The following is a 24,360-nucleotide window of genomic DNA, read 5'->3' on the forward strand; positions in this document are numbered from 1 at the left end:
ATCAGCCACTTGGAGATTCAAACCCCTGAAAGCTGCCACACCGTGAAAACAAGGCCTCCTTCACATTAAAGGCAAACTGCGACTTTGGGGTTTGCTGTGATCTTTTTTCCATTTTTATCCAGTTTTTCACTGTGCACACTTTTCTTCCCCCCCCCCTTCCACTTATGCTCCAATGTAGAAGCCAATAGTTACAGCATCTTGGCCAGGCATTCATTAAGGTTTATAAGAACAAAATTTATGGTTATTTAGGAGCTGGCACAAAGACAGACTGTTGCTGGAAAAAGGAAAAGAAATACAGGTGGGAAATATAAGTCTCAACAAAGGCCCACACTATATAGGAGTGTGCTGGGCTCTCGGCAGCGGTCTGGGAGGAAAATTGTATTGTATTTGAAACCAGCTACTCCTCTATGCTGAGTCCTCCCCATTTTATCATTCTGTAGATGATTAAAACAAGTAGACCGGTCATTCCAAGAGATTTTTCTGTCTTGTGTCAGGGTTCCCATTTACTGGAGTGGGCAGCTGTAGAGATGAATAGACAGGTGTCAGTCCAGGTCTGTCAGCTGGGCTAATAGAAGCACATTTAAAAAAATATAGATCATGGATCAGGAGGAGGGCTCTCTTGTGAAGAGATGAAGCACATTCTCATCCCAGTAGACCTTACATAATGGCAGGGCCTGTGTTCCCAAAAATGTAGGGCGTGGGCAAAACACACCCATCATCTCTGAATTCAGGTAATAATGTAGAATTCTGGCATAGGCTGGAATCTATATTCTCCCTCGGGAAATATTGCTAATGATTCCTTTTTTTTTTTTTTTAATACTCTGATTTCCTGCAGCGGGGGAATAAGAAGTTTCCTTGTCTTGCCATTTGCAATACTTATGAAGCAGGCATTTTAAGCATACATTTTAGTCTCTACTTATTGTTGTCCAAGAAGTACCTAGGAGTACTGGCACGTCTTGAAAAAACATACAGCCTCAGTGTTTCATGATGTAAACTGTTCCCAAAATACCACTGGTTTTAGCTGGGTCAGTAACTCGCTGTATGACTTAGGGCAAGTTAATATAAGTGTCCAGCCATCCAGCTCCTATTATTAAATGGGAATATTATATCCTGCTACCACCACCACCACCATATTCTTGCCAGGTACACTGTGATAAACTGTTTGCTCCCACTTCTCTGACCTTGTACACACAAGAATGTTTCCCCTTTCCTCTCCAAGAAATTAAGTTCTTCTTTTTTACAGACTGTGTTTTGGAAATCTTCCACATAATTCTTTTTATTCCTTTGTATCAGTATCACCTCAACAGGGAAATGCATCCAGGGTTATATGAACTGGGATTCGTCTACATGTTGCTCTGCATGTAAACCCATTTACTTGTGCACAGATAGGAGTACTTTCCCCTAATTACGCCCATTTTCAACTCCCTAAGAGTAGGGGGTGTGATCTTCTTGATATCTTGTCACCAATAAGCTGCTCATTAAATTAGAATTGAACACACACACACAATCTTTTGCATCACTTCATAAAATGTTAAATACAACTTTGGCTGCATGAACACACAGTGTGATCCTCATCTGCAGATAATACTGATTATTTCTGAGCATGGGTGAGTCTTTTTGCCAATAGTGATTAGAAGTCACTTCCCTGGTTTTGCAGAGTGCCAGAAAACCAGGGTCATCACAGAGGGAACAGAAAATGCTATGGTTTGGTCTGGTGCTGATTTCTGTCTCTGCATCTTTTTAAACAGTTGGCCTTATAACTTTGTCATTTAAATTTCCTACCACGTCCAATAGACTTTAATCTTGATTACCAATTTTATCATAACTTCCAAAGTCGTCATACTTCATATTTTCTATTAATTCTGATTCTTCCATATTTCATCAGTTATCAAGTATTTATGGAGGGACTGATATATGTTCAGTGTTAGGCTAAGAGTAATTGAAAAATTCCTGTATAACAAGAAAGATTGGTAAGAAAATACAAAGCAAGCAAATAATTGCCTGTGGCGATTCACTTTGTGTTTTATCGCATGGGGTAAAATTTGAGGACAATTCAAGAGAATGTATGATGGAATCTTGTTACATGATGAAACAGCCAGAATGACAGTTCAAAGAGTGTGCACTGAAGCCATTGGAGAATGTATATGACTTGAGCAGGGCCTCGAGGAATGGTGGAGGAAGGAGAATGTGGGGATGTGTCTCTGAGAGAGGGGAATAGCATGAACACAGGCACAGAGGTGAGAATGAACTTGGTGACCTCATGAAGCAGCCATGCTTCGGGTGGAGAGGATGGCCAAGAGCATTTTGGGAAATAGGACCGAGAGACAAGTGCCAACTAGTGGAAGTCCTTACAGGTCAAACAGAGGGGTTGTGATGGTCTTGGGAGAAAAATGGGACCCTCTTTAGGGTTGAGAATTAAAGATTTAAGAAGACCATGAATTCTTTTTGATGCAAAGAGCCCTAGACTTGGAATCAGAACACCTCGGCTCTGGTCTTGGTTTCACCATTTTCAAGACATGTGATCTTGAGCAAGTGAGTGAATCATCTGAGCCTTAAGTTCTTGCATTCATAAATAGGGATGGCTCAGCACACCACTGACAGCCACTGCAGCCACATGAGTGTGATGAAATCGTCATCTGGAGAGCAGCAGGGCCTACAGAAACCGAGTGGAGGAAAGAAAGCAGAGAGATGCTGCAAAGGTTGATGCTGCATCATACGGATGACTAGTCCTCCGGTCTCCAGAGAAAACAGCCCTGCCAACTGACTTCTTTCCCTAAAACTCAGTCTCCTCTCCTCGGCTACTCTACAAACCCTGACATTTCGCTACTCTCTCTCTTGCCTTGTCCCTCTTCGGAAAGAGTCATCCTGTCCCTACCTACACCACCTGATAGACCCTTTCTGAGAAATCCCCAACACATTCCCCAAAGGCCTGTGGTCTACTGAGCTTCTCCTTTACTCGCATGACACACTCTGCTGACATTATTCTTTAGAACCATGCCTCCTTATTTTCTGTAAGTCTCCAATTTCCACTAAGTCTGATTCTAAATGATTTTTAAATTTCTTACCTAACAGAATTCACTTTCCTCCCCTGTTGCAAGCCTCCCCACTGATTCCTTTCCTCCTGCTGGTCACCTGATCTCTCTGATGACTCATTACCAGCACACCTCTACCTCCTCCCATTCTCTGTCTCATTCTTGGATCTTCTTGCATTTGAAAGGATTAGGAAGCCACCCTGCTAATGCCAAATCCTGGTGAGGATGTGAGGAACAGAAAGTCACGTAGAGCTGGGGAAAGTTAAATTGGTGCAACCAATTGGAAATCAATTTGGCAATACTTTGTCAAGCCAAAGATGCTCAGACACTCTTCCTACCTAGGTGGTTGCCCTGATAATAATTGTTGTCATATACTGAGTGTTTACTCGGTTAAGACGCTGTTCTCACTGCTTTATTCTCTTGAAGGAGGTGCTTCTGTTATCCTAATTTTACTGAAGGAGGCACAGAGGAATGAAGACACATGCCCAAGATCACACTGTTGGACTCTGGAGGAGCTTGGATCTGGAGGGGGCAATTGGGCTTCTGAGCCTAAGCTGTTATCCACCAAACTTCCTGGAGAAGCTCATACCCCAGGAGCAATGTATACAAATGTTCACTGCAGCACTGAGGACACCAAAAGGTGTGAGTGACTACACTGCCCTTCCCAAGGGTGGATGGGCGGGTCTCTCTGTGGACTACTATACAGAAGCCAAAAGGAATGAACTGGATCCACGAGTATCAAGATGGACTAATCTCAGAAATAGACTCATGTATGAAAAAAGCAAGGTGCAGCAAGATCTATACAATAACACCAGGGATGTAAAATTTTAAAAAAGAAACAATAATACATAGTTTCTAGATAGTTTTATACCTGTAGTAGCTGAAAATCTTAGATGTGAATGAACTAGATCAACTGAAAGATATCTTGAGGGATAGAGGGAGCGGGAAGGAATGAGGGTGATCTTCTCTGGGTTTGTCACATTTAAGCACAAAGGAGAGGGTGGATGAAAACATGGCAAAATATGATTATTTGTTTAATCCGGGTACTGGCTCCATAAGTATCATGTTACATTTTCATTCTTGTTTATATGTTGGAAATATTTTATATATGCAATTTGAAAACATCCCAAAGAAATGAGAAATTAGCCAAAAACCTTACAGGGTGGGAATCATCATTTGGGGGGCTTTTCAAGTGAAAACAAAGTAATTCTCTAGCACAGATTAAGTGCTCAATATTGTGAGGGAATAAAGGGAAGGAGAGGTACTTTCTAGAAGCCTAGAGATTAGTTAAGGAGACAGAGCCAGACCCATACAACAATTCAGAAATAACACAGGCACAGGCAAGGAATTGTGAAGGACAACCTACTCCTGCTGGAGGAATCCCACCTGCGTGGTTTCAGCAGCCTGGTTCTGGGCAATGTAGCAGGGGAAGAAAACTGTACGGGGCTCGTCTCTGAGCGATGGCTAGCCCTTTGAGTATGATCTCCGGCGTGATAGTTTAGGCTCTGCTCTTAAGGAGTGGAGGATAGGAAACACCTCGGCTACCCATCCACACTGGCAGCCTGTTACCAATATAAAGCAACCAAAAATGTAATTTTATTATTTTGTAGTCAGCCCTCTGTTTATATATCTCATGTCCCTAGATTTTGTATAATTAGAGCCTAGCAATAATACCCAAAGTATTTATTAAACATGTTCATTCTGTGTAATATTTGTTATTTATTTATCTTTCTCAATGTACACGATACTTGACAAATATGTAGAAAGACAAGTTTCCTGCCCTGGGGAGTTTATGTTCCAATGTGCACAAATAGAACAGAGGGGTAGGATCTTGACTTGGGGAAGACTTGGCAGCTAGGGAGAGGCTGCCTAGGTAGGAGGGAAGGGAAGCTGAAATCTCTGGAAAACTGGGGATGGGAATGTGGAGGGAATGGAGGACTTTTAAAGAAATCCTTTAAAAGTAAGCATGATGGTCAGTCAGTATAATGCCCTTGAAAAAACTTGGTGAGAGCAAGGGTGAAGGTTGATAATAATAATAATAATAATGCGGAAGCATTAGTACTTCGGTAGCAGCCACCATGTACTGAGGCCGCCATATGCAATGTACTAGACTCCTCGTGTACTATGTCACCAAGTCCAAAAAGCTGATTTTAGTGTCATCACTTTACATATGTGGAAACTGAGGTTCAGGGAAGGTTAGGTACCTTGTCCAGGATGCCACAGCTCGTAAGTGGATGAGCATGAAATCAAAGTCAGTTTTGACTCCAAAGTCCATGCTTTTTACTCTACACTCCCCACAAAGCAAAGAGAACATCAAGAAATGAGAAACAGACAGGAGGATTAAAACATAGGCTAGGTGTACACCCTTAGCAACAATACAGTGCAACCACCTCAGCATTTAAGGCTAAGTTAACTGGTAAGTTAAATGACTGAACTGAATTGCATTTATCACTAGTATATTAAGAAAGAAAAATCTGTTGAGATTTATGCTAATGTACAGGTAGAGCAGTCAGAGAGTAGAAACATATGGTGTGACCATGGAAAAAAAGAGCAATGAGGAAAGATGAACAGGAAAAGCTTCAAACTTCCTCAAGAAGTGAACATGGAGCACTTGGGTGGCTCAGTAGGTTAAGCGTCCAACTCTTGATTATAGCTCAGGTCACAATCTCAGGGTCGTGAGATCGAGCCCCTGATTGAGTCAGGCTCTGTGCTGGACATGGAGCCTGCTTGAGATTCTCTCTCTTTCCTTCTTTCTCTGCCCCTCCCCTACCATTCACACACTCTCTCTCTAAAAACACAAAACAAAACAAAAACAACAAAAAACCCAGAACAAAACAAAAATCACCCCAAAAACCAGTGGAAATTTTAAGAGCTCTGGATTTGCAAGTAAATGTATCTTTCATTCTTTTTTTAATTATTGAAGTATAGTTGACACATAATGTTACATTAGTTTCAGGTGTGCGACATAGTGAATGGACAATTCTACACATTATGTTATGCTCACCACAAGGGTAGCTACCCTCTGTAACCATACAGTGCTATTACAGATGGCCAACAGACACATAAAAATGCTCAACATCATTCATCATCAGGCGAATGCAAATCAAAACCACAATGAGATATCACTTTATACCTGTAAGAATGGCTAATATCAGAGAGATAAGAAATAACAAATGTGGGCAAGGATGTGGAAGAAAAGGAACCCTACTGGTGGGAATATAAATTGGTGCAAGCAAAAAAAAAAAAAAAAATTGGTGCAACCATTGTTGGAAAACAGAAGTTCCTCAAAAAATTAAAAATAGAAATACCATATAATTCAGTAATTCCACTATTGGGTATTTACCCAAAGAAAATGAAAACACTACTTTGAAAAGATATATGCATCCCTATATTCATTGCAGCATTATTTACAATAGCTAAGATATGGAAGCAACTTAAGTGTCCATCATATATGAATGGATAAAGAAGTTGGCAGTATATCCATACAATGGGACATTACTTTGCTATAAAAATGAGTGAGATCTTGCCATTTGTGACAACATGGGTGGACCTTTCATTCATGAATCTATGATCAGGCTGTATTGGCTGCCTGCTTCTTTTTTGCCCCAACTGCATAGGAATCCATTGGCATGGAAATTTGCCTATCTTTCTATCATCTCCCATTTCTTTTCCAAAAGGATTAAAGCAATTTTGAACAAAATATATCTGCCCAATAAAGTTAATAAAAGTGAAATAATTACAAATTTACCTACAATGCTCTTTCCTAACTCCTTACCCCTGGTCAACCACCCATTAACTCAGTCTCATACTTAAAGATCCAACTTAAAACTCCTCATCAATCTGACCCTTCTATCTTGTCCTACTGCTGTTCCATGCATATAATTTTATTATAGCATTTATCATATGGTCTTACAGTTAGCTGTTTCATGTAAGTTTTCTTATTAGACTATGAGGTCCTTGCAGGTAGGAATCAAGTTGTGTTCATCTTTATATGTACTGTACTTTGCAAAGTATCTGACATGTTAGGTACACAAATAGTTATTGAATAAATAAATGATTAAAAATCAGAATCAAAGAAAATAAAAGAAAGCAAGTATTCTAAACCATAGATTAATATATATTTTTGTTTTGGGGCATCAAGTTTGGCTCTGGAAGCTAGGAAAAAAAGAGAAACACAGAAAATCACATTATCATTAACAAAAGGAAAAGGCAAACACATTCTTAGGAAAGCAGTATTTAGATCTAATTATGCCTAATTGGGGCACTTGGGTGGCTCAGTCAGCTAAGCAACTGCTTTTGGCTCAGGTAGTGATCCTGGAGTCTTGGGATTGAGCCCTGCATCGGGCTCCCTGCTCAGCAGGGGAGTCTGCTTCTCCCCTTCCCCCTGCTCATGCTCTCTCTCTCACTCACTCTCTTTCAAATAAATAAATAAAAATGTTTAAAAAAATAATTATGCCTAATTAACCTTTGTTTGGGGGGCATTTAATAAATTATAAATTGATTTTTCAAGCAGAAGTTTCATGTTAAATAAAGAATACATATCTACAAAACAATGATCAGCTTGTCAAAGAGTTACCACTAGAAATTCCCAGTACCATTGACAAAAGATCTGTACATTTACTAAAAAATTATGAAAATATTACCATGAAAGTGTTTTTTGCTTTGTCACTGGTGAGTTACTATGCCACCAAAGGAAATACCATTTTAACCACCCATCAATGTAATCCACAATATTATTTTTTAACCATATGTCAAGTGCCCTCTCTTCCAGCATATTTGTTTTGAGACACTGTGGTTCAGTAAAGAGAGGATGCACTTGGAATCAGCCATCCTTAACTTCAGTTCCTAGTTCAGCTACTTGTTGCTGTGTGATCCTGAAAAAATTATAGAACCTTTCTGAGCCTCAGTTCCTCATCTGTAAGAATGATAGAAACAGTGTAGGAGATAGTATATGTCAAGTACCTAATATAGTGGTCCTCATTTGGCGGCTACTCAATTAATGCTAGTTATTACTAAGGGCAAAAATCTAATCGTCCTCTGGTTGTCCTTAATTAGGACACTTGAAACCGTTCCATACATTTCTAGGGCACTAAGTAAGCAGTGAGCACATTTCAGGTTGTTTCCTTGGGGCATGTTACTTTTGACTGTTGTCCTGCTGATTATTGCCAAAACAATCACTTATGTTAGCTCTCTTCTCTGGGGGTGTTACCATGTGTTGCAACAGGGGAGCTGCATGCAACTTTTGTCTATCTGAAGCCATCTTGCTTCCACTGGTACTGTTTCCCCCTGGTGTTTATCATACAAATCCTGCTGGAGCGGACACCAGAATTTTCTTAGATCTATCTGTCTTTTTTAAATCTCCACAGCCCACATCCTGGTCTTTATCATCTACCTTCACTGAACTTGTTCCATTTCTTCCCATACAAATAACCAGGAAAATCCTCTTCAAATAATGAGGTCAGTGTTTAATTACCCCTTTCGAGAATTTAAGAGATAAGATGTGTTAACCTGTCAGACTATGGGCCCACCCGTATCAGTATTTTGTTTCTACATCAGGGAAAATTATATGGGAAGTCTCAAAAGGTTATGAAAATATCTTAGTTATCTCCAACAACTTCCTAATAATCTACTACTTATATAGCTAGAATTTCTTTGTTTCTTTAGAATTGGTTTCTTGATGTAGATAGTCACATACTGTGTGGTAGAGAGAGTCCCAAAGGAGAAAGGATATGGATCTTTTTTCGTTAATCTCAAGGTCTCTGTACAGAATGGGAAACTGTCACCTAAGTCAGGGTAGCTAGAGCGCTTGAGCTTGGGATGGGTGGTAACTGAGATCATGCGTTTATTTCAGTGAAGAAGAGACGAGAAAAATGCTGACCTGGTGATTTCTGTTTCTCCCAGAAAATGGGACTTCAGAAGGAAAAAGCAAGATGGTATCTAGGCCCACCGAGAAATGATAAAGCCCTACCTGTGAGGGAGGATAGTAATGACTACCTCAATAGGTACCATTGACTTAGAACCTTCTGTCCCTAAGTTTCATTCTCTTCTTGAATCATGATTTGTGCTCCTCAGAAATAGAGGATTGAGATGCTGAATTCTGCAGCTTCCCATTTATTTCCTATATAGTTAAATTTAAACTACTCAGCTCTTCATCCATTACAGATATTTATTCATTGACTACTGCATTGACTACAACAGCACAAACAAAGCAGCATATGACTGCTGTGGACCTTTGAAGGATTTAAGAATTTCTTCTTTCTTACTGGCTGCTCAGTATTCAAGCCCCTTCCTACGTGTGGGAATGCCCTAGTGTGTGGCATTGGTGGGATGTAAGAAGAGTGGGACAGATGTCCCTTCTCCCTGTCCTTCTTGTAGCTACAGTGTGGACATCATGATGTAGGCTGAGATAACGTCTCCCCTTGCTACTCTCACCCTGCCAGCAGTAATACAAAGACTTTGGGATTGTTTAGAAATTATTTATGGCAGCATAGAGAGTCTAGCAGCAGTGGTTTGTTTTTTTCTTTTTTAGCCCAGTTTTCAAGATCAATTTTTATTTCTTTCTCTCTCTCTCTTTTTAAAATTTTATTATGTTATGTTAGTCACCATGCAGTTCATCATTAGTTTTTGATGTAGTGTTCCGTGATTCATTGTTCGCGTAAAACACCCCGTGCTCCATGCAGTACGTGCCCTCTTTAACACCCATCAGCCATCAGAAAGGATGCATGCCCAACTTTTGCATCCACATGGATGGGACTGGAGGAGATTATGCTAAGTGAAATAAGTCAAGCAGAGGAAGACAATTATCATATGGTTTCACTTATTTGTGGAACATAAGGAACAGCATGGAGCAGTGGTATCTGTTGAGGCAGGGATGATGTGGCCTGTAGCAGTATCTTAGCCAGATAGTTCCTATGGCCTGAACTTGATGTGATTCTTATTATTGCGTCTCTGGTTCCTGTCTGCTCTCTGACTCTGCTTCTCCAGCCTCCCTCTGTATTTTGCCTGAGTTGGTTAGAGCAAGTTTTCTGTTGCTTATCAGCTAAGTCTGATGAATGAAGTATAGATTCGGCTCTTTTCCACACATGCTGTCTCAGGCTTTCAGTCTGTCTGCATCTTGTGGCTCCACTATTTGAGCATGGCTTCCAAGGTTGCTGCAGCAGAAAAGAATGTGAGAACTTCTGCTCGCTCACGTGCCTTGGCCCAGGAGCACACACAGCACTTCCTCTCATGACCATTAGCCAGAACCAGTCACACGGCCCCACCTGACAGCAAGGAGGCAGGAAGTGTCATCTTCCTGTGTATCTAGGAGGGAGAGGAGATTTGCGTATGGGAGACACCAGACATCTGTGCCATCAAGAGTTAAGATTGCGTGCTAAAAGTTCACTAAAGGGGGAAAGTGAGAAAAGCTTAAAGAGGCAGAGAAAGTGGATCAACAACAGCTACTGCTTCCTCAGAGTTACTCTGTACCAGGGTCTCCTGGTCCCTTAGCCGTGCACTCAGCCTCAGTCTCAGCTAGAATCTAAGTGATTCTAGCACCTGGTGTTGACCAGTCACTGGGAGCGCTGGACTGCTGAGCTTCTCCTGTCTCTTCTGGACTTGAATGAAATGCTGCCTGGGCAGGGTGTGTGGTCTGGCTTTCCAAGAGGATGCCATAGGGGCTGCGTGTGGCAACCTGGAAGGGCTAGGAGGCTAACTGCCTGTGGGTCACATTCTGACTAATGGAAACCAGGAGTCAGGAGGGAAGTAGGCAGATACGTCCCCTCTTATTCCTCCTGCCCTTGAGGCACAGTTTTTCCAGAAGGTCAGTCAGGGAGTCCTGCAGCATCTGGCCCATTGTAAAGCAGTGGCCCGCATGGAAATCCTTCATATTCTATGGCTTTCCATCTTCTTCTGTTTCATTTTCTTTTTCCCTTACTCTTGCTGGCTTGGGATTGTATTCCCAAATAAAACCTTGTAAGAAAAACCTCAGTTTCCTCCTCTATTATTTGACTTTCTGGTACTGCCATCCTCACGCTTCTGACCAACAAATATGTGGGGTGTCTCCCCACACATTAAGCATTTACCCAATTCTTGGTGGACAGCTGCTGAATGTCCTACAATTATATTCAGTTCTGACACTATCTACCTTGAGTTATCATCAGATCCCACAAGATTAGGGCTCAGCCCCACGAGACTGTCACCACTTTAGAGGCCATTTAAAAGACCCAGGCTGTAAGTCAGAGGGGGAGATGAACCAGGAGAGATGATGGACTCTGAAAAACAAACAGGTTTCTAGAGGGGAGGAGGGTAGGGGGATGGGTTAGCCTGGTGATGGGTATTAAAGAGGGCACATTCTGCATGGAGCACTGGGTGTTATGAACAAACAATGAATCATGGAACACTACACCAAAACAAATTATGTAATATATGGTGATTAACATAACAATAAAAAAATTTTAAAAAAAAGACCCAGGCTGTCACCTGCACTTCTGGCCCACGGGCTATCATTCAGGGTTCCCATGACCCTCTTTTCAAGTTCAGTAATTTGCTGGAACAGCTCACAGAACTCAGGGAAACACTTTCATTTACTGGTTTATTATATAATGAAGGCTATGATAAAGGATGTCGATGAATAGCCAGGTGAAGAGATATGTAGTGCAAGGTTCAGAAGGGTCCTGAGAGTTGGGGCTTCTGTCCCCGTGGAGTTGGGATGTGTCACCTTTTGGCACATGTATGTGTTTACTAAGCCAGAAACTCTCTGAACCCATAGACCAGGGATTTTTATGGAAGCTTCTCACATAGGTATGATTAATTATTAACTCAATCTCCAGCCCTCTCCCCTCCTCAGAGAATGGGGGATTGGGCTGAAAATTCCAAATTTCTAATCATGGCTTGGTCTTTCTGGTGATCAACAACCATTCTGAAGCTATCCAGGAACCTACCAAGAGTTACCTCATTAAAACAAAAGCTTCTTGGGTGCCAGGGTGGCTCAGTTGGTTAAGTGTCTGCCTTCAGCCCAGGTCATTGGTCCCAGGTTCCTAGGGTCGAGTCCTGCATCAGGTTCCCTGCTCTGCAGGGGGTCTGCTTCTCTCTCTCCCTCTGCCCTTCCCCCTGCTCATGCTCTCTCTCTCTCTCAAATAAATAAACAAAATCTTAAAACAACAACAACAACAACAAAAGATTCTCTATCACCAAGGAAATTTCAAGGGGTTTAGGAGCTTCATGTCAGGATCCAGGGTCAAAGACCAAACATTAGAACAAAAGATGCCCCTAGCACCCTTACTGCTTAGGGAATTACACCGGTTTTAGGAACTCTGGCCAGGAGCCAGGGACAAAACCTCAAATATATATATTTCTTATATCACAATATAACAAACATCAACACATCAGAGATTAGGCTCTGCTTTCTAGAGATCCCAGACTAAAAGAAGCCTTCATGCAAAATGAATTAATATTATACAAGCTTAGCTTAGGTGCCTGGCTGGCTCAGTCAGTAGAACATGCGACTCTTGATCTCAGGGTCATGAGCTCAAGCCAGACACTGGGTGTGGGGCCTACTTAAAAAATATATACAAGCTTATTTATGGTTTAAAAATACCAGTTGCATGCAAGATTCACACTAAGAAAACTCACAGAATAACAGTTTATTTGATTATAAGTTGAGACAATTGTATATAGTCAGAAAGCATTCCTTTTAGTGTTTGGTGATCTTTCACTGTCAAGTTGGGAGGGATACAGAGTTTTAGGGACTTTCAGATCATATAAAAGTTTATAACTCTCAAGTTCTACAGAACTAGAACTATATTGTGAAGGTAAATCTAGTCATTACACAGGAGTAGGAGGTAGCACAGATCAGTGTAGCTATGAAAACAATAAGTAGAATTTATAACTCAGAATATTTCACATTCAGATATAAAACAAATAATTTAAGATACAAATGGATAGAAGGAATCAGGTGGAATAGAGCCAAATCGGTTAACCAAGTCCAAAATCATTGGATTGTTTGAGAACAAACTTAAGTTCCTGTTAAAATTCTTGCTGAGTTATACAGAAATTTGATAAACACGCAGACTATTCTACAAGGTTCTGAATGGAATGTGTGCCTAGAAAAAAATAACTTCTACTAGAAATGTCAAGCAGATTCAGAATCTGGAAAGATATAAGAGAATACCATACTATAGGTATTTATGATATAAAAGCTCTCATAGGAGAGTTAAAACTTTAATTTTCTATACCTGATAGCCTCCTACACTATCCTTACCAGTGGTCCTTTAGCTCCTGTTTGCAGAATTCTAATCACAGGGAATTTGCTTCTTTAATAGAAAGACGATTTCTGATGTCATTGTGTGTGAGTGCTTGTGTGTGTGTTTTAAAAGCAAAATCTGCCTGCCTTTAACTTTAACTGATCCTAGGTCCCTAAACCAGCTAAAAATGGTCTAATCCCTCTTCCACATCATGGTCTTTGAAATGCTTAAGGTAGTTTTCATGTTTCCCCTGGATCTCCTGTGCTCCAGGCTAAATGTCTACTACATCATCAATCATTCCTTCTAGGATTCTGTGTTTTTGTTTTGTTTGACACGACCCATATTTAGATTCTAAGTGAAGGGGGACAGTCAGTCACTTTCTCTGATTGAGGAATTATATCCTTCAAAACTGTGGTGCCCAAACCCGGACACAGTATTTTAGGTATTGTCAGTGTCAGTCCAGAATGGATCAGATTGTCAATTCCCTCACTAATGAGTCCATATTTTCCTTAATGTAAGCTAAAATTATGTTATTGTTTATTTATTTAACTGTTGATTGTAATAAAACTTAGAGTCAGCCAACCATTAGTTTCCCTCCCCCCTTCTTTTGCTTCTCAGCCAGGTCTTTCCCATCCTGTCCTTAGTACTGATTTTTTGAACCCAAATTAAGTGCTTTTCATTGTTACTGAACTTCATCTTATCTGACCCAGGCCATCATTAAGGCCCATGGAGATTTCTTTTTTTTTTTAATTCAAAAATCTGCCACCTACTGTATTTACTGTATGTTTAGATTTTGATCACATGTCTTCAACAATAATCAAATTGACAAAGTAGAACCAAGGATGGTGCCTTGGCAAACCAAGAGATAGCCCGGGTTGATCTCAACCTGGTAATCAAGTCTCACTGGGTACCATCATCAATCAGTTAAAATGCTGATTTGGTTGTACTAAGCTCCAAGAGACTTCTATTGGGATACTACTGAAATACATTCCCACTTAGTTCAGCACTTTTCTCCTCTACTACATTAGTAACAGACATCCAACTCCATGCCAGGCATAATCAACCAGTCTAGGTGTTGCCCACTGGCCTGGCAGCCATAGGCAGGTTTTGGTGTCCACCTGTTGGGCATGAACAATTTCACAGAACATCAAGATCAGACCAGACCACTCTCCGACCATGGTGGATCAAGACAATGAGTCCGTAATTATGTGCGAACACAAACAAAACATGAATGTTGTCCAAGCCACAGATGACCAAACGTTCCCCTCATGTGACTACTGCTTCTTTGGCGATGATGGCTTTACCCTCGTTCTAGTCCATCCTTTCTGTAGATAAGATTTATTGAGATACCTCATCATGGAAATACCCCTGCTCTCTGATACTGTCAAATCTAGAATAAACTCCTACTTTTCCAGAACCTTCCCCAAACCACCTATCCAAAGCGCAAATTCTACAAAGGTTCTTTCTAACATCCACTTACTAACATGCCCCCTGGTTTCCCCCCAGGGAATGCTATCCCTTGCTATAACAAGCAATAAACCCAGCTTGGTTAACTACAGGTGTGTTCCTGCTGGCCTTTGGTTGGAGCGCGTTCACACCCTGCCAGAAAAGAAGGTATTTTTCACACGTTCGTGTGTGCATGCACATGCACACCCCCCTCCCAATTTATTATTTTCATTTTTGCTCTGAGGATTAGACAGGAGTCCACAGTCACAGAACGCTATTACTGTTTTCCCTGCTAAGGATCCAGAATGGCCCGCTGGCTTTCTGATCAGGAGGAGGCATCCTTCTCTCACCTCTACGTGGGCACAGCTCTGTTCATGCTGGTTCAAGCACGAGTGGGGGAAACTGGGGCAGAGTCTATACTCTCCTGGCCCCAAGTCTCTCAGCACAAGTCTTCTGGTTATGCTGCTGCCACCGAATCCAGTGATGCTTGAAGTGGCGTAAGGAAACGACTTTGTTTGCGGTGACTGTGGTGTCTGGCTCTGGGAGAGCAATTCTTCCCTTGAGTCATGGGCTGAGGCCAGGGGTGGGATAGAGATAAAAGCTTTTCTCCCCTCTGCAGTACCCAGCTAGAACCAGACTCACTGAACCAGACCCAGCATTACAAATATTGTATTCATATGTAGCTTGATATATTCATTTAGTTTCAGGGAATGTCAGGGTTTTCTTGGCACTGGATTCTACTTGCACTTGAAGCTGTGATTTTTAAAAAAATTCTTTTTCTACTACCAGTTTACATACTAACTCTTACATTGTAACAGCTTTGCTCTTTCCATTTATTTCAATAAATATTTATTCAGCACCCACCAGGGAGCTGTGGAGAATACGAAGATGAGTCAAATGTAGCTCTTATCTTAAGAAGTATATGATATAGGAAAGGGTGTCAGACATGTACGTAAGTACCCGGACATCACTCCTGCAGTCAACAGAGATTTGTTAAGAACCTACTCAATGCCAGGCACTGTGACCTAAGCTGCATGTTGATATGTGCTAAAAGAACGGCCTTCAAATGGCAATAATCTATTTATTGAGCACCTTCTATGTGCCTCTACTCACCAAGAACTTTTATCCGAATATCTCTTTTCATCCTCAGAAGGACCCTTTGGGATTGATGATGTTATCACCCTGTTTTGCAGAGGAGAGAACTGTGGTTGTGGTAGAACTTGCTAAGATCCCAGAGCTAGTTAGTACTGGAGTCAGGATTCAAACCCAGACAGTCTGTCTTTGGATCTGCGCCCTTAACAAATACTTATAATTTGTGTTTTGTTATTCTTTTGGTCTACAGTTTTTTGGGATGTCACTGATCTCTGAGAACTTCTGCTCTGGGGAAGCTTAGAAAAATTACGGTGCAACCAGACATTTTAGAAGGTGTTTGAGTTTCTTTCCCTGCAGTCACTTCATAGAGGAGCACATGTGAATACATAGGCTCCAAAGCAGAGCCTGGGTCTGCAGCTATGACTGTATTCCCCTTGTTCTATGTATTCTGTACAGTCCTGGGAGGTTATTTTTAATGCAACATGCCAGAGTGGCATGTTGAAAGATCCATAGTAACCAGCTAACAGTAACAGCGGGGCCTGCCAAGTAAAAGTTCCGTAAATCAGTCATAAACGCAGTTACAAAATCCGGCCAGCGTCGTGTGCATGAGGGAGTGTCCTTGGAGGAGGCACAATTCAGGCACAGTTTCATGGGATCTCCTTGAAATTCCATGGGAGGAAAGAGCTCTTGTGGCAATTTTTTTTTTTAAGGAGAAAAAAAGTAAGAAGAGGCTTCCTATAACTTTATTCTAATGGGGAACTCTCTGCCATGGAATCAGGTAGCTCGGAAAAGCTAAGGCGAAGATGCTCAGAGAAGTGAATGTTTGAGATACAAAGTACCCTCCTTTTTCATGTTTTTAATATTTTTGGAATCTTTCCTTTTCCACTACCACAGCCCACGTGCAAGCCTTAGTAACTTGGTGTACTGAAAAGCCTTTTATCTGTCCTCCCTCAAATTTCCCGAATTCCCGGCGGTAAAAATCACCCTAGGCAGGATTTTGGACATCTCACTTACCCTTGAGTGAGAATTTTGCAAGGAGCTCCCAAGTGCTACCAGACCAAATAAAAGCTCACACTTTGAAACACTAGGGGCTTTCTCCTATGACAAATTTAGAGCAAACTCTGTGACGGAGCAGGATGCTCTACTCGGGGTTTGAGCATTATAAGGTTTGGGAATAAGGACTTTCATATCAGGCAACGGGTACGTCGTTAACAAATACTAACAAGTAAGGTGTTACCTCTGCAAAGCCAGAGAAATCACTTTTATGAGTTTGGCTCCCTGTTGTTTTAGAAAATCTGGGCATAGGGAGCAGGCCATTCATTGACAACAGAGAATATTACACAAATAGAGAATATCCCGTGAGCAGGCAACTTGAGCCCTGATAACTTAAGCCTTGATGAGATTTCATCTGGGCATTGCACGCAGGATGGACTCCTACGCCCTTCCCCAACCGCCCATGACCATTCACATCACAAGTACCTTTCCTACTCGACTTTGCAAGTGGCTGGTTCTCTCCTTGGCTATCTCTTCATTTACAAATCACTGCCTCTTGGAGAGGGACACCTTGGGGGAGGTTAAGAGAGTACTGAGAAAACCCGAAGGGAAAACTATTCAAGCAATGCCACCCGAAGAGCAATTATAAATGACATAAACCCTCTTTGACTATATAATGTAAATTATTGGGAAAATAGGCTTTAGCTGGTAAAAGGAGGTGTGGCTGTGTAACGGAAAGGCTAGAGATAAGGTTGAGTGGAAAGCTGTTTCCAAGGTGCCTACTCAGGACGCCTACCTGGGTTGGGAATTCCCCACTGGGTAGTTTTGCCCCCAGAATGAGATTCTAATTGAACAGAAGGGAGTTATGAAACTGATTTTTCTCTATTTATTGCAAAAGTTTTAATTTCGGGGACTTCAATACTTTGGGCACTTTTCCGTTCTCTTCTGTTCTCTTCATTTCTTTTCCTTTCTCTTTCCTTTCCTTTCCTTTCCTTTCTCTCCCCCACTGTGATGAAATATACATGACATAAAATTTATCATTCTAATCATTTTTAAAGTGTCTAATTCACTGGCATTAAATAGTTCACGATGTTGTGCAACCATTACAACTATTCATTTCCAGAATTTTTTTGCCATCCTATATCCATTTAACAATAGCTCCTTCTCCTGGCCCCTGGTAACCTCTATTCTATTTTCTGTCTCTATGAATTTGCCGTTTTTAGGTACGTCATATAAGCGGAATCATACAGTATTTGTCCTTTTGTGTGAGCAAAATAAGACATTAAATATAATGTCTTCAAGGTTCACCCCATGTTGTGGCATGTATTAGACTTTCATTCCTTTTTAAGGCTGGATAAACATTCTGTTGTATGTACATACCACATTTTGATGATCCCATTCACCGCTGAAGTCTATTTGTGTCGTTTCTACCTTTTAGCTCTTGTGACTGCTACCATGAACATCGGTGTACAAGTATCTGTTTGTCCTTGCTTTCAATTCCTTTGGGTGTATACTTAGCAGTGGAAGTGCTGGATCATATCGTAATTCTATGTTTAACTTTTTGAGAAACTTTGGAAATTTTAAAGACTATCAGTCACAGAGGCAAACTCGTTTCAGAATCTGAGCTTTTCAAACCTAAATGAGAAGTGCCAACTGGATTTAGGAAAAAACGAAAGGAGTGATTGGTGCCCTGATATGAGCAGTTTGGGTGAAGGGGTAGAGGTAGAAGCCAGACTGACAGTGGGTTGGCAAGTGAAAGGGAAGTGAACAGGTAGGGATAACCATTCTTATTTAATTTTAATTTTTTTTAGAGCTAGCTATTTGTTCAAGTCTTTTGAGAATGTGGTCTGTGAAAGATTGAAAGGTGGGAAAAAAGTAAGGTAGTAGCTGGAGGGACAAAACTGAGAACAGGCTTTTTTAAGATGGGACAATCTCGAGTATGTTTAAGTGCTGTGGGAGACAGAAATGGGTGTGCTGATAATCAGCAGAGGTCTCCAAGAAAGTAGGAGAGGGCCATGGTGGGGTCGCCTTGGACTACATTGAGGGTGTGTTTCTGTGGAATGAGGGAGAGAGAGCAGGACAGCCTTAGGCGCAACTAAGTTTAATCATTCAAAGATATCTTTTGAGTTTGGCATTGTAGAGGAACACAAAGTGAAACACTACCTGGATTTTACTATGAATGGTACAGTAGAGGAGGGAAGGCTTGAACCCCCAAACTAGAGATAGGGCGGAAAATGCTAAATGTCACAAGGAAAGATACAGAGAAGGTATTGTGACCTTCAGCAGAGGGAGAAAGTAATTCTAGGTGTGGAGGACCAACAATAAGGGAAACCTTCACCAGAGAGTCAATGATTTGAGATAGGATTTGAGATCTAGGTTGGCATTGACAGCCAGCAAAATGGGGCAAAGTTCACATTTTCCAAACCGTTCTACAGGATACTTAGGTATCGTATGAGAAACAGGTATGGTGGTCAAATTAATTTAGAAAGTGCTATAAAGGGTGCCTGGGTGGCTCAGTTGGTTAAGCGACTGCCTTCGGCTCAGGTCATGATCCTGGAGTCCCAGGACTGAGTCCTGTATTGGGCTCCCTGCTTCGTGGGGAGTCTGCTTCTCCCTCTGACCCTATCCCCTCTCATGCACTCTCTCTCTCTCTTAAATAATAAATAAATAAAATCTTAAAAAAAAGAAAGTGCTATAAACGGGAAAGCCATATTGTACAGCATGAAGCACTTTAAAAGCTGAAGAGCCACTATTAATTACAATGGACAACAGGTGTACATTGGGACTGTCCCAAACAAAGTGGGATGAACTCTTGTTCTATACCATAATCTCCTTTTGGAGATTTAAATGAACATTAGGATTTTAAAAGGTTCTGAGAAGTACTCTAGTAAAGAAACCTGTTTTAAACTGGCTAATCCAGCATTTCCCAAATTTATTTGACCGCGGAATACCCACCCTGTTTTTTTCCCCCTTTGAGGAGCACACATTAGCCCCTAATAAGTGCTCCAAAAGCAGAGAAGTGAAAGAGATGTGGGATCCAGGGAGGATTTGTTCTGGCATAAAGAGAGCAGTGGAAGATGGGCTCAGAAAGGTGGATTGATCCATGTCGTAAAGGCTTTGAGGGCCAGATTTAGACCCCCCCTTTTTTTTAATTTGATGAAAGCCATTTCTCACAGTAGCACACAGAATAAGTGCCTATAACTTGAAAAGAATTTCAAAGAATCACGACTTTCAGGAGGGTAAAATGGTATATTTTCCCTTGTTTTCCTATTCCTGTTCCTTCCTTAATCTCTGAAATTAGGAGGGATGAAAAACTACAATTTAGGGACTTTCTTCAGTTCATGAGGTATTAAGGGCTGAGTTGTAAAACCCCTATCTGAAGTCATGTCTTCTTCTCTTACTCTGGTTTTGTTTCTGAGTTCTAAAGGATCAAGGGATGGAGGAATGCCAGGTTTTAAAAAGAACAGGCATCTTGATTCTACTTGCTGCTGTGGGTATTACATTCTAAGATGCAGATTTGAATAGAAAGAGTTGGCCTGGCTAGAGCAGCATGGTGATAAAACAAGTATCAGTTATTATCATTGCTTGATGACAGACTTTTTTAAATGAAGATTTTATTTATTTATTTATTTATTTTAGAGAGAGAGTGAGTGGGAAGAGGAGCAGAGGGGGAGGGAGGGGTAAAGAATCTCAAGCAGACTCTGAGCTGAGTGCAGAGCCTGACACGGGGCTTGATCTCATGACTCTGAAGTCATGAACTGAGCTGAAATCAAGAATCAGACACTTAACCAACTGAGCCACCCAGGTACCCCTAGACTTTCTTTAAGTAGGGCGTCACATATGTGGCAACTTGATTTATAGGACAATAGATAAGAAGCAGGAATAATTAAAAATAAACTCGAGAGGCTAAAACTTATGGCACAAGATCTATACACACTAGGTGCCACAGACAATTCTCACAAATACTCCCTTTACTCATTTGTACACACTTCCAGTCAATTTAGTAACCTCGATTTCTAGCACACAATAAATTTAACAGCAAATCAAAAGGGAAGGAAAAATTAACAGTGGTCGGTACATTGAAGTGAAACGCAAAGTGTAATACTATAAAAATTCAGGAAAAGACTCACATGGTGTAAGGTTCTGAAGACATTTTAGAGGCAAAGAGTTGATCAAATCTTGACTATGCTGTCTGAGAATACTATTGAGTCATACCGTAGAATTATACTTATTTATAAGGATTATGTTGATCTATCAGAGGATGTGTAAGCATGTTCTATTACTCTGTTGAAGATGGTAAGAAAGCAGTAAGACATTTTAGAAAGGTTTCGATCCCAAGTGCCTGTGACTTAAAAAGTGTGTTCACTTAAAGATGTCCCTTATCTGGGGGGAGTCATTGTATAAATCTGCTATTTCATGCAGGTGCCATTTCCTTTAGAAAGAAGTCCATTGTCAATTTTTTTTCCCCAACCGTATTTCAACATCAATTATTAATCCTGTAGAGGATCAACGTGGCAACAAAGTGTTTTGAAAACAGCCTCTTGTGATTTGAAGATCAAATAAATCATTAAATTAAATTACTCTACAATCAAATGTTATGCCTCTTATAAAGGAACGCCGACTGAATTCTGTCATAAAATACAGCAGCTAAACTCTCTCTTATCGCCTTAAAAGCCACTTGTGGTTCCTATATGGGGACTCTGGCTCTTCAGGTTGGCGGGGACAAGCCCGTGTGTCAAGGAGCAGTTGCGGGCCTTGTATCAGCTGCCTTCCAGAAAGCACAGGACCAGTGGTGCGGTCCACAGGCAACTATTCTTTTTTCTGAATATTTGAGTTTGGAGCGTTTTGGCCTACTTTAAAAACACTTGGCAATTTTTAACTTCATCGGAAAGCATGGGGGGCAGGGGGGAAGCTGCCCTGAAGGTAGACAGGAATCGAGTTCAGAAGTTCCGAAAAATTAACACTATTTAATGCTAAGTTTGCCAGTGTTGAACATAATAAAGCACAGTTTATAACGGATGGCCATCATCCTTATTTCTTGGCAAACAATGGTGTCTCCGCTTCCCATTCCAAATTGAGCTAGACAGCTGAAGAGTGAATCATATTAGTAAAGTACATTTCCTCTTGGACTATCTGAACATGCTCAGATTTATCAGACTCTTATCTAATAATTTAATGAGGTTTGGTTTTATTCTTTATGAGAAATATAGATGGATTTCTAAAACAACAACAGCAAAACCCCAAAAGACCTGGTCTCTAATATATTAGCAAACTCTGGGAATTAAAAAAAAAGATAGCTATGAAAGTTTATTTTAAAAGATGTAGGACACACTCTATTGACTGGGAACTTGAATAGGAAAAAACAAAGAAATAAACCTGTCATCTGGCTTAGGGGCATTACGGCAGCAATTGTAGGAGAGAGGTTGTGAAGGACACAAAATGTATCCCATCGATAGAGTATGCTTTTCAAAAAGTCATAGACATTGAGGGTTTGAAGGGATCTCAGCGGGTGATCCTGGACCAGCAGCACTGGCATTGCCTGGGAACTTGAGAGAATTGTCAATTGACAAATCTCACCACCTTAGGACACTTAAATCGGAATCTCCAAAGGTGGAGCATGGCAGTCTGTGTTTTATAAAGCTCTCCCCAGTGATTCTGATACATACTGAAGTTTGAGATCTTTCTGATATCACTGCTGAGTCACTGAACCTACACGAAATGTACAGAGAGGTATTCATTATCTTCCAAGACATCCCAACCCATAATTGGACAGCTTTGATTTTTCTGAGATAAATCTTTTGAGTATTAAGCTGATATCTGTGTCCCTGAATCTCTCTTCTGTGGTCCTAATTCTACCCATGAGGAGTCATGCAAACAAGCCCAGTCCCTTGTCCTTTGTTGGGACATGAGATAGCCCTCTCTGAAGGTCAACAGCACAGACAGGTTCTAGGATTGAATGGAGATTTTATCATTATTGCATGTGTGACTTTGGGCAGCTCATCTGACCTCTCTGAGCTTCAGTTTCCTCATCTGTAAAAGGAGAATAATATTAATATCTTCCTACATACCCTGTTTGTGGTGAGGATCGCATGTACTTAGCACACGGTGAGCACTCAATAAATGGTAGTTGTTTATGATTGTTATTGTCTGGACCCTTTTAAAATTTTAAGACAGCTATCATGTTGTCTCTGAGTCTGTCTCTTTCTAAACCAGATGTCCCCAGTTCTCTCCACCACCCGTATTATGATGTGATTTTGGATTCTCTCACCATTCTGATTGCTTTTCTATAAATAACCTTCAGTCTCTACATTGATGTCCTTATCAAAGAGTGGCTCTACAAGCCAGATCACATCTTATCCCTGCATCATAGTACACTACAATGGCCTCTTTATTTTAGATGCTACTTTTCTGTCAACATAGCCAAACTTAGGTATTTTTGACACTTGTTTCAGACTATGAACTCATGTTGACCTTGCTTTCAACTAAAATACTAAAGTCTCTTAAAATACCTATTATTTTTAATTATACAAATGGCACACATTTGATAAGAAAAAATAAAAATAATGCTACTGATATTCATTACAGAGATAACTATGATAAAAATTTTGGTATGTACCTTCCTAGACTGTAAAAAAAAATCATGTAAGTTTTATGGAACATAGCCAAGATAATGCATTCTGAAATACTGGCTAGCTGTTTAACATTTGGAAGGTTGTATAATCTCTCCTAATGCCGTTCCTCACTGGGAAAGTGGAAATAATGAGATACTGTTTGTAAACCACAAAACGTGACTTCAGAAAATGGTACTCTATTGTCATCATCATAATTACATGAATTACATGTATATTTTACTAAAAAATAATTATACTTTCTGATTTATTGCTTCTCCTCAAAGGTATATTATGAACAGCTTTCTGTTTTAATAAGTTTATTTTTTCTATTTTTGATTTTGAAATTATTAACTCACAAGAAATTGCAAAAATATTACAGAGAGGTCTTGTGTATCCTCAGTTAGCTTTCCCCAGTGGTAACATCTTACCTAGGATGCTACGTTATCCAAATCAGAAAATTGATATCAGTATACCATTAACTAGACTATAGATCTTATTTGCATTTCAGCAGTTTCAATGCATTTATTTCAACAAATTCATTTGAAATTGTTGTATGTATAAAAAACCACAATGTATATACCCATTCCCACCTTGGGACATTTGTGTGCTCACAAGTGTCTCCGCATCTATGTGGTACCACCCTTAACAATGCTGTGATAGGCTCTTCATGTTCTAGGAAACTGGGTATTCCCAAGCAAAAGAATGCAAGGGGACCTTTATCTTACACACTTATAAAAATTAACTTGAAATGGATTAAAGACTTAAATATAAGACCTGAAACTGTAAAACTCCTAGAGGAAAACACAGGGAAAAATCTCCTTGACACTGGTCTTAGCTATGAATTTTGAATATGACACCAAAAGTTCAAACAAAAAAAGCAACAACAAAAAAGTGGTACTATATCAAACTAAAAAGCTTCTGCACAGCAAAAGAAACAATCAACAAAATGAAAAGGCAACCTAT

General features: G+C 40.5%; 1 long non-coding RNA gene across 1 annotated transcript in view; it reads right to left on the bottom strand.

Moving 5' to 3' along the window:
* LOC141373858 (uncharacterized) overlaps positions 1–24,360 on the bottom strand; it is a 145,045-nt gene that overhangs the window by 51,668 nt on the left and 69,017 nt on the right. The window lies entirely within an intron of this gene.

This window comes from Callorhinus ursinus, unplaced genomic scaffold (assembly GCF_003265705.2).
Source record: "Callorhinus ursinus isolate GAN/ISIS: 27379988/994484 unplaced genomic scaffold, GSC_fseal_2.0 scaffold12, whole genome shotgun sequence".
Taxonomy (NCBI): Eukaryota; Metazoa; Chordata; class Mammalia; order Carnivora; family Otariidae; genus Callorhinus; species Callorhinus ursinus.